We start from the raw sequence: 12395 nt of genomic DNA on the forward strand, positions 1-12395 counted from the left end.
GAAGTTGTCTAATCTCTAGCATGGAGTTTACATTTCGGGTAGGGCCACTTGTTTACGAAACCACACTTCGTCGCACCACACAACGTACACTTCATGCGACCCGTGCACCAATTGTGGTGTGCAATAGTTGATGTACACAACTTTTGAAAGTAGACAACCCCTCATAAGAAATTCCTTGTCAAGTTATTGTCTCTACCTAATCCCCCAAATTTATTAGTTTGGATCGGCTGATTCAATTGGTTTTCTGTATTTGATGTGGTACCTACGACTTAGATATGTCCCCAAAGGTGTTATTTCCCCTTTGCTTACAATAAGTTGGTAAGCTACAAAGGTTGACAATTGCAACCTTCACATTATTCTAGTGGAAGTGACACTTGTTCTTTTTTCGTTAAAAATATTTAATCTTACTTTCAGACTCAATTCAGTAAAAGTTTTTATTTATGGGTGATTCAATGACACCAATTATGGTGTTAGACAATATAGCTTTACAAGCTATAAAACTGGTTCTAGGCGTTTAACAACCCCCCCCCGGCATCCCCCCGGGAATCCCCCTCCTCTCTTCCGTGGGAAGTTGATCCTGTTAAAAATTCTTCAATGGATAGTTTATGCCTGGAAAATTACCCGAAGAAAAATTTCTCTCCTGGAAGTGCCCCGCCATGAAAAAATCCCCTAGAAAATGCCAACCCAGCTGAAAATTTCTTCTCGAAAATTTTCCAGGAACAAGTCCATATGCAAAATTGAGACGACAAAGAGAGAGTATGACAAATAAAAATAGCTTCGGATAGAAAAAAAATTCAACATGAAACTGAAATAAAATCAAATGAATTTACTGAAAAAATGTGCATTGTCAGTTTAATATACATATGCTGATATGTATTCCTTAAAATCTTAATTAATTTTTGATTTCTTAAAGATATAAAAGTAAAAACATTTAAAAGAATTTTTTTCAGTAAAATACAAATTATATTCTGGCTTTTAGAAGGCTTGGGCTTTAGAACCCTACTCAGATTAATTTCTGTTCGTTTTGAGTTTGACTTATTTTAATTTCTGTTTCTTTTGGGTTTCACTTATTTATTGATACTGATTTGTGATAGTTATATGCTTGGTAGATTATTTGATTATATTTTTATTCATTTTTGGCTTAATCGAGTTCTTTACTTTTTTTTGAAAAACTTATGTTGTGCAAAAAGTTTTTTTGATTAATTTCTGTTCGTTTTATATTGACATAGTCTTTTTCAGGGAGAAAGACTGAGCCTCTTCTGAAGTTAAAACACCATCCCTTCTATAAAAACCTTAAATCCCCCTTGGACATAACTTAGGCTACAACTCTTGCCCCTAATCAACCCCAACCCCAAAAGCCATGTTATATAATATTTCGACTATTTTTAACAGATCGGCTATCTCAACATTATTATTTGACGCATTTTGGCATAATATAAAGTGTGTGTAGGGAGAAGTGGGTAGATATCCATTAATCAGTTTGACTCTAAAAAAGGATAATAGAGCGTGTGATTGTCTATCAAATGAGCCACCTTCGAAGTTTATGTAACCAGATTTTCTATAAAAACACTATAAGTCACCAGGACATAACTTACAACCCTTGCCTTGAGGCCTGTTTTTTTTTATCCTCAAAGGCATAATTTCCAGACCTTTCTGATATGCTTAACAAAAATGGCTATATCAAAATCTTGATTGGCAGTGATTGGCGAAATGATAGGCATGGAGGGGGGGGGGCATTTGCCATCTGATCACTTTCGACTAATAAAAAAGGCACTAGCCATCTCAATTTCCATTCGAATGAGCCCTTTTTGAAGCTTCTACGACATAACTTTCAATAAAAAACTTATATGCCCCAAGGGCTTAACTTACGACCCTTGTCCGGAGAGCTATGGGAGGAGGGTTGTCATCCTCTAAGACATAATTTCCAGACCTTTAAACTACGTTGAACAAAATGGCCATTTCGAAATGTTGATCGGAAATGTTTGGGAAAATGATGGGCGTGGGGGAGGGGTGGTAATTCTCCCTCCGATCCCTTTCGACTATTAAAAAGGGCAATAGCCCTCTCAATTTCCAATCGAAAGAGCCCTTTTTGAAGTTTTTACAACAACACTTTCTATAAGAAATTGTATGCCCCCAAGGCATAGCTTACAACCTTAGCCCTGACGGCTGTTGGGGGTTGTCATAACCAAAAACATAATTTCCAGACCCTAAAACTACGTTCAACAAAATGGCTGTATCACAATGTTGATCGGAAGTGTTTGGGAAAATGATGGACGTGAAGGGGGGGGGGGGATTTGCCTTCCGAATACTTTTGACTATTAAAAAGGGCACTAGCCCTCTCAATTCCCAATTGAATGAGTCCTATTTGAAGTTTCTACGACAACGCTGGCAAAGACCAAATTTCCAGTACTTTCAACTACGTTGAACAAAATGTCTATCTCAGAATTTTTATTCGATGTGTTTCGGGAAATGGTGGGCGTGAGAGGGGCGTTAGTTGCCCTCAAATAAATTTCACATATTAAATAGAGCAATAGCCCTTTCAATTTTCAATCAAATGAGCCCTTTTTGAAGTTTCTACTACAACACTTTCTATAAAACCTTATATACCCCCATGGCATGACTTGCAACCCTTGCGCTGAGGGCTCTGGGGGGAGTGTTATCCTCAAAGACATATTTCCCGGACTTTTCAATTACGTTGAACAAAATGGCTATCCCAAAACTTTTATTGGATGTGTTTGGGGAAATGGTGGGCGTGGGAGGGGTGTTAGTTTTCCTCCAATTACTTTCGACTATTAAAAAAGGCACTAGCCCTTCAAAGTTTCGAATTTTTCGAAGTTTCGATGACAACGCTCTCTATAAAAGCCTTATATGCCCCCAGGACATAACTTAAAATCCTTGCCCTGGGGGTTATGGGGGGTGAATTGTCATCCTCAAAGACCTAATTTCCAGAACTTAAAACTACGTTGAATAAAATGGCTATCTCAAAATTTTGATTGAATGTGTTTGGGGAGATGGTGGGCGGGAGAGGGGCGTTAGTTCCCCTTCAATCATTTTCGACTATTAAAAGGGCACTAGTCCTTTCAATTTGCAATCGAATGAACTCTTTTTGAAGTTTCTACGACAACACTTTCTATAAAAACCTTATATGCCCCCAGGGCAAAACTTACAAACCTTGCCCTGAGAGCTGTGGAGGGGGGGTGTAATCCTAAAAGACCTAATTTCCAAAACTTTCAACCACGTTGTAAAAAATGGATATCTCAAAATTTTGATTGGATGTGTTTGGGGAAATTGTGGGTGTGAGAGGGGGGTTAGTTGCCCTCCAACCACTTTCGACTATTTAAAAGGGCACTAGCACTTTGAATTTCCAATAAAATGGGCCTTTTTTCAAGTTTCTATGACAAAGTTTTCAATAAAAACCTTATAGACCCCCAGGGCATAACTTACAACCTGTGCCCTGAGGGCTCTGGGTGGAAAGTCATCCTGAAAGACCTAATTTCCAGAACTTTCAACTACATTGAACAAAATAGTTATCTCAAAACCTTGATTGAATGTGTTTGGGGAAATAGTGAGCGCCAGAGGGGGGTTAGTTACCCTCCGATCACTTTCGACTATTAAAAAGGGCACTAGCCCTTTCAATTTCCAATCAAATGAGCCCTTTTGGAAGTTTCTACGACAAAACTTTCTATAAAACCTTATATGCTGCCAGGGCATAACTTACAACCCTTGTCCTTGCCCTTAGGGTTGTGGGGTTGTCATCCTCAAAGACATAATTTCCAGAACTTTCAACTACGTTGAACAAAATGAATATCTCAAAACTTTGATTGGATGTGTTTGGGGAAATGGTGGGCATGAGAGGGGGGTTAGTTGTTCTTTGGTTGGGCATGAGAAGGCATGAGAGGGGGGCTAGTGTGACAGGGCTCTAGCCCTGTAAATTTTCCAATCGAATGATCCCTTTTTGAAGTTTCTACGACAACTCTTTCTATCAAAACCGTATGTTCTCACAAGGCATAACTTACAATCCTTGCCCTGCGGGCTGTGGAGGGGGGGGGGGGGTGTCATCCTCAAAGACATAATTTCCAGAACTTTCAACTACGTTGAAAAAATGGATATATCAAAATTTTGATTGTATGTGTTTGGGGAAATGGTGGGCGTGAGAGGGGGGTTATATGCCCTCCAATTACTTTCGACTATTAAAAAGGTCACTAGCAATTTCAATTTCGTATCGAATAAGCCCTTTTTGAAGTTTCTACGACAACGCTTTCTATAAAAACCTTATATGCCCCCAGGGCATAACTTACAAGCCTTGCCCTGGGGGCTGTGGGTGGGAGGGGTTGTCATCCTTAAAGACCTAATTACCAAAACTTTCAACTACGTTGAACAAAATGGCTATTTAAAAATGTTGATTGGACGTGTTTGGGGAAAAGGTGGGCTTGAGAGGGGGATTAGTTGCCCTCAAATCACTTTCGACTATTAAAAAGGGCACTAGCCCTTTGAATTTCCAATCGAATTAACCCTTTTTCAAGCTTCCACCCCAAACCTTTAAATAAAAACCTTATATGCCCCCAGGGCATAACTTATATCCCTTGCCCTGAAGACTGTGGGGGGAATGTCCAGCTCAAAGATATAATTTCCAGACCTTTCAACTGCGTTGAACAAAATGGCTATCTCAAAGTTTTGATTAGATGTAAATGGCTAAATGGTGGGCGTGGAAGGGGTGTTAGTTGCCCTCAGATCACTTTCAACTATTAAAAAGGGCACTAGCCATTTCAATTTCCAATCGAATGAGCCCTTTTTGAAGTTTCTATGGCAACGATTTCTATTAAAAAAAAAACTTATATGCTCCCAGGACATAGCTTTTAACCCTTGCCCTAAGGGGTGTGGGGGTTTGTCATCCTCAAAGATATAATTTCCAGAACTTTCAGCTACGTTGAACAAAATGGCTATCTCAACATTTTGATTGGGTGTGTTTTGGGAAAAAGTGGGCGTGAGAGGGTGGATAGTTGCACTCCAATCACTTTTGACTATTAAGAAGGGCACTAGGCCTTTGAATTTCCAATCGAATGAGCTCTTTTTGAAGCTTCTACGACAAAGCTTTCTATAAGAGCCTTATAAGCCTTCAGGGCATAACTTACAACCCTTGCCCTGAGGGCTGTGGAGGGAGTGTCCTCCTCAAAACATGATTTCTATCTGAACATCAACTACGTTGAACAAAATGGCTATCTCAAAATTTTGATTGGATGTGTTTGGGGAAATGGTGGGCGTGAAAGGGGTGTTAGTTGCCTTCCAGTTACTTTCGAATATTAAAAAGGTAACTAGCCATCCCAATTTCCAATCGAATGAGCCCTTTTCAAAGTTTCTAAGACAACTCCTTCGATTCGAAGTGCCCTGGTTTAGAAAAAACAAAACAAAAAACATTGGGCCGTCATCGTTCTTTATTTCGGCAGCACTATTGTGCTGACTATGATTACTTACAGATAGTATTTGTTAATGGGAAACATAAGTTTTCTAAATAAAAGTAAAGAGCCTCAATAAACCAAAAAAGAGCAGAAAAAAAGTAAAAAAAAAATCTCCAAAGTAAAAAACTATGGAGTCTAATAGAAAAAAATTAAAAAAGATATAAAATAGATCGTTCTTAAGGAATTTGGACAAAAAGTCAAAACTTTAGCGTAAAGAGCAAAGTCTTGTGGAAGGGGCAACTCCGTTCATATACGTTATAATTTCTGTCCGTTTTAAGTTTTGATGTTGCTCCTTACTTTCAGTTGAAAAAACTTTTTTTTTAAATTTAATTTCTGATCGTTTTTAAACAATACCGGGAAATCCAGCTCTCTCTCCGTTAAGATTACGATGCGTAAAACTCGAGAATAAACTGGTTTCTTCGTTACTTTAGAAACAGACTCGGGTTATATATTTGCATATAAGGGGGGAGGGGATAAAGTATTTGGACAGTTTGAAGTCAGAAAAAAATTCTTATTTCATAATATACTGAATAATTGTACCTACTTTCCCATCTGTTGTACCTACAATTATATATTTCCCATCTATTATGTCACTTACCTTTGCCCTGTCTCTTGCTAACCTGAAAGAAACTAACGAAGAATCCAGTTTGTTCTCGAGTTTTACATCGTAAAGTTGAGTGAGTGACTTATAATACACAAGTACTAGAACTCATTCCCTCTACAAAAAAAATTCAAATAAAATTCTCAAATTTGGAAAGCCTTATTTTCCACGGGGGGGGGATTTTGCGGGGGGAGGGGGGTATTTTCCGCAGGATGGGGATGTTCCAGGGGTATTTTCCACGGGGGGAGTATTTTCCGCAGGGGGGCATTTTCCAGGGGGTGTATTTTCCGTGGGTGTTTTCCAGAGGAGGGTATTTTCCGCGAGGGGGGGGGGGTATTTTCCGAGGGGTATTTTCCAGGGGCTATTTTCCGTGGGTGGTATTTTCCAGGGGAGGGTAATTTCCAGGGGGGTAAACGCCAGCCATCCATTAGACAAGTAAATTACGAATATTATTCGTGAGAACACTGAACAAAGCATACAACACCACTTCCTCCAGTTTCCCAACCTTACGTACGATTCAAGAGCGGTTATTCAAAAGGTATTATGCAAAGTCGAGGGGTTGCGCAATCTCTACCACCAGATGTATATCTTGGGGAGTGCCACTTGATCCACTAAACCACAGTTCTTCGTGAAGCCCACGGGGCCCTTCACTCCACGCTTGGCCCCTGTCTACCACAGGCTGGTCTGCCTGACCTGATGCACATGGTTTTGAAAATATACAGCCCCTTACAAATAAAAGGTGATGCCAAGGAGTTTTGGGAAGACAATGAATAACCCAGTAATACCTATGCAAATATTTGTCTATATAACCAACAACCGTCATTGGAGAAATATAATATAGAGCAAAGAAAAAAATTGAAAAAAAAAAAATTATATATGAAAATTATTTGAGCATATGTTTTTATTTTGAGATTTTAGTTTGATATATTTTTACTGTTGTCATTTTGAATAAGTTATTATTTTTTTTTCTTTGTATCATACTGTATTTCGATGTTGATTATGTAGCCGAAATATTTGCTTTGGTTGTATTCACTGTGTCTTCAAAAAATTCCTCGTATCTTCTTTTATTGGCAGTGTGGTCTTCGTCATTATATATACAGCCCTTAATGAGAGTTGGTTGTCAATCTGGGATGTATTCCTAAACCCCCAGACGTATAGGCTGAATCAACTGATTTTTTTGGGCAAGCTAGACTTGAAATCCTTTGTCCGAGAGGACAGGAGTTCCTGGTGTCCACTGTTATTTGGTTTGGAACGGGGGTCAGTGGTGTGAGTTTATAAGTTCATCCAGAGTCGACCCATGTCTAAATGGGTATCTGGATAAATCTGGGAAAGGTAATCAGGAAAATTCTGCGAAAGCACAAGATGGCTGGCCCCCAATTGCACTTCCTGGCTGAAGGACTATGAAACGGATGCTATCATAGGCAGCGCTAGCGCTGTATATGATAGCATTATCACAGTGCATTTTGATTTAATCTTAAGGCAACATTTAGTTTTTAAACATAATGGGTAAATGGGAGGGTGGGAGTGGAAGGGGGATTAGTTGCCCTCCAATCACTTTTGACTATTAAAAAACATCAGCCCTTACTATTTTCAATCGAATGAGCCCTTTTCGAAACGACAACGCTTTCTATAAACTCCTTATATGCCCCCAGGGCATAAATTACAACCCTTACCCTAAGGTCTGTTAGGGTGGTTGTCATCCTCTAAGACCGAATTTTCAGAACTTTCAACTACGTCAAACAAAATGGCTATCTCAAAATTTTGATTGGATGGGTTTGGGGAAATGGTGGGCGTGAGAGGGGCGGTAGTCGCTCTCCAATCACTTTCAACTATTAAAAATGGCCCTATCCCTCTCAATTTCCAATCACATGAGCCGTTTTGAAGTTTGTCCGGCAAAACTTTCAATAAAAAAAATTATATGCCCCCAGGGCATAACTTAAAACCCTTGCCCTGAGTGCTGGTGGGGGGGGGTATCATTCCCAAAGACCTAATTTCCAGAACTTTCTACTACGTTGAACAAAATGGCTATCTGAAAATTTTGATTGGATGTGTTTGGGGGAATGGTGGGCGTGAGAGGGGGGTTAGTTACCCCCCAATCACTTTCGACTATTAAAAAGGGCACTAGCCCTCTAAATTTCGAATTGAATGAACCCCTTTTAAAGTTTTACGAGACAACTCTATCTATAAAAACCTTATATGCCCCCAGGGCAGAACTTACAACCTTTGCCCTTGGGGCTTTGGGGGGTTTGTCATCCTTAAATACATAATTTCCAGAGAGGCACTAGGCCTTTCAATTTCCAATTGAATGAATCCTTTTGAAGTTTCTACGACAACGCTTTCAATAAAAACTTTATATGCCCCAGGGCATAACTTACAACCCTTGCACCGAGGGCCCTAGGGGGGGGGGAGTTATCATCCTAAAAGACAAAATTTTAAGGACTTTCAACTACATTGAACAAAATCGATATCTCAAAATTTTGATTCGATATTTGGGAAGATGGTGGGCAAGAGAGGGGCGTTAATCGCTATCCAATCACTTTCAAGTAGTAAAAAAGGCACTAGCCCTTTAAATTTCCGATTGAATGAGCCCTTTTGAAGTTTCTACGACAACACTTTCAGTAAAAACTTTATATGCCCCCAGGTAAAACCTGTGTCTTGAGGGCTCTGGGGGAGGGGTTGTCACCACAAAGACCTAATGTCCAAAACTTTCAACTGTGTTGAATAAAATGGCTATCTAAAAATTTTGATTGGATGTGTTTGGGGGAATGATTGGCGTGGGGGAGGGGGGCTAGTTGTCCTCCCATCACTATCGACTATTGAAAAGGGCACTAACCCTTTGAATTTCCAATCGATTGAGCCCCTTTTGAAGTTTTTACGACAACGCCTGCTATAAAAACCTTATATGCCCCCAGGGCATAACTTAAAACCCTTGCCCAGAGGGTTGTGAGGGAGTTTCCTCCTCAAAAATATATTTTCTATCTGGAAATCAACTACGCTGAACAAAATAGCTATCTAAAAAAAATTTTTGGGTGTGTTTGGGGAAATTATGGATGTGGGGGGGGGGGGGGTTTTACGACAACGAAGCACGACAACGCCTGCAATAAAAACCTTATATGCCCCCAGGGCATAACTTAAAACCCTTGACCCGAGGATTGTGGGGGAATGTCCTCCTCAAAAACATATTTTCTATCTGGAAATCAACTACGCTGAACAATATGGCTATCTCAAAATTTTGATTGGATGTGTTTGGGGGAATGATGTGCGTGGGGGGGGGCTAGTTGCCCTCCAATCACTTTCGACTATTAAAAAGAGCACTAGCCGCTCCAATTTCCAATCGAATGAGCCCTTTTCGAAGTTTCTACGACAACTCCTTCGATACGAAGGTCCCGGGTATGGAGAAAAAAAAAACATTGTGCCCACATCGTTCTTTACTTAGGCAGCGCTAGCGCGCTGCCTATGATTTGGCCTTCAAGATATTTTGATGAAGGAATATAAGGAATCTGTAAATTGTTGGAAGTGTTGAGATGATAAGACAATTCGCTAAAAGATATATTATTACAGATAGAAAGTAAAGAATGAAGTGGAATGAGGCTTTCTTAACAAAACAGGCTTTTAGCACTTATGTTTTTAACTTAAAATTTTTTTTTACATTTTTTTTTTCTTAAACATTTTTTCAACTTTGTTTTCATGTCTTAAAGTGACATAAAATATACTTAAAGCGAAAAAATTTACTTGTAAATATCTAAAATATGTACTTGTTTACATATTTTCGAAATACGAAATGAAGATGATATAGATATATTAGGCGTGATTTTGAGCCACTGCTCGCTCTTTTTAATCAAATTTTGACCAGCGCTTTGGTAATTTGAGCCTCAAGGTCATGTTATTGAAAGTAAACAAAACCACATCGTTGAAATAAAATAGAAACTCTGGCGAACCTGGCAACGTTGTTGAAAGGAAATAGAAAAACTAAGTTGTAGCTTAAATTCCCTCTTATCAGAAAGCTCAAAAATGGATTAAGCTTAGGGACATTTAAAAAACAGAACTATTATGGCAACTCTGGCCGGGGTGTGTGTTGGCATCTTTGAAAAAAATGGATTTGTATCAAACCGAATCTTAACAAGGTTGGCAAACAGAGTCCACAAGCATCCTTTGCGTGACTATATATATATATATATATATATATATATATATATATATATATATATATATATATATATATATATATATATATATATATATATATATATAAAGAAGATTTTTGAACTTGTAGGTTTCCGGAACTTTTAATCATACTATGAAAACGAAAGAAAAGAGGAAAGGAGAAAAAAAGAAGAAAAATGGAAAAAGAAAAAAGGAAAGGAGAAAAAAAAGAAGAAAAAAGGAAATTGATTATCCTCCTATAGTAAAAATCGATGTTTGATGGTGCGCGTGCGGCGTAGCCGCACGCGCAAATATTTTTTTTGAGCATTTAATAAAAACAGATACGATCTAGTAATTTCTTTCTCTCTGATTTAGTAAATTCTTCCCGGTCAGGGTGGCAACCCTGAATGGAAGACGCTCGTGCCAACACTTGTTTCAACTATCGATTAGACAGATTATTCTACCAAGCTAACTAAATTAGAATTAATTTGATCAAGGCATGGATTAAATGGAGAAAATGTCAGCGAACGTTAATTATTAGATATACTATATATGAAATTTTGTTATTTCATAAAATCTTTATTACAAGCGAAAAGATACTTTAAAATCAATAATGCTTTTTATTATAGTTGTAAAAACAATGTGTGAAAACTTTAACTATAAATTCATCCTTTTGTACGAGACAAGTTAACAAGTTAGCAGCCGTACCAGGGGCTGCTAACTTGGTAGCTTGTCTCGTACAAAAGGACCAATTTATATTTTAAGTTTTGACAAATTCTTTTATAATCTATTCTATTATAGTCTTCTATTATAATCGCTTGTAATAAAGATTTTATGAAGTAACAAAGTCTCATATATAGTATATCTAATGATTGAAGTTCAAAATGATGTTTTATTTAGAGTTTTTGGATAGCTAAAGATATTTTGAAAAGAAAAATATTTTATTAATTTAATAATTAATAATAAACAGGGTTGCCACCGTCAGTAGGATTTTACTAGATCTAGTAAAAAAAAATTCTAGTAAATTTAGAGGATCTAGTAAATTTCCCGAAATCTGGTAAAAACTAGTAAAAAGTCATGATTTACAGTAAACAAAACTGTTCTTTATTTTCCATGAATTCAGGAGGAAAAATTATCGTAAACATATGACAATTTTTGCTTGTCTGTTTTACAATTTACAATTTTGCTTGTCTGTCTCAGAGACAGACAAGCAGTCACCTATTTTATAAACATACACTTCACTTCCGGCGTTTAATGGTCGACAAAATCAGCTTTCTGGGTATCAAATCTTACCAACTAAAAATGAAGCTATAATGACACTTGGATTTGTGATGATTTGGAGTATATTGGCATCAAAACAAAAGCTAACCACTCAAGAGCATCAGGTGAATCTCCTCGATTGGAAAATTTTTATTCAATAAAAAGGAGCCTGCTGACAGAAATTAAAAGTAAGTACAAATTTAAAAAAAAAAGGATTTTTGAACTTGTAGGTTTCCAGAATTTTTCAATCATACTATGAAAACGAAAGAAAAGAGGAAAAGAGAAAAAAAAGAAGAAAAGAGATTGTGAAAATCGTATTGATCATCATCCTATAGTAAAAGTCGATGCGTGATGGTGCTAAAAAAATTTTTTGAGCATTTAGTAAAAACAGATGCGATCTAGTAAATTTTTCCTCTCCAATTTAGTAAATTCTTCCAGGTCAGGGTGGCAACCCTGATAATAAATTAATTATTAGACGAACTTTTAACATTTTTAGAAAAGGTCGAATATTGAGGTGAGGCCGAAAGTCTGACCTTTATGAATTCGAAGCTCTGACACGACAAGACCCAATTTAATTTATGCCTTGATCAAATTATTATAAATTTAGTTTGCCCAGCAAAATAAATTATTAAATAGATGGCTGAAACAAGTGTTGGCACGTGCGTATTTTATTTATGAGATGAACTATAAAAAAAAGTGCAAGTCAATAAAATGCGATAAAAAGCAATGATGTTTTTAGACCATCAGTTGAACAAATCGCAACTATAGACCGAAAAAGCAATGTATTTGAAGATCAACCGCGTTTCCAATGTCCTAATCAACTCATCTCCGTAAATAGGCATTATGTTTCTGCAAGATTTTTAAAACACTATTCATTTTTATAAGACTACTTATTTACAAAATGAAGAAGACATTTTAGTAGGCTGCTTCAAAGA

General features: G+C 37.5%; 1 protein-coding gene across 4 annotated transcripts in view; it reads right to left on the reverse strand.

Moving 5' to 3' along the window:
• The window catches only part of form3 (FH2 domain-containing protein formin 3), a 205438-nt gene that overhangs the window by 124364 nt on the left and 68679 nt on the right, over window positions 1-12395 (reverse strand). The window lies entirely within an intron of this gene.

This window comes from Artemia sp. Qi Xiang Cuo, chromosome 19 (genome assembly GCF_049724085.1).
Source record: "Artemia sp. Qi Xiang Cuo chromosome 19, ASM4972408v1, whole genome shotgun sequence".
Taxonomy (NCBI): Eukaryota; Metazoa; Arthropoda; class Branchiopoda; order Anostraca; family Artemiidae; genus Artemia; species Artemia sp. Qi Xiang Cuo.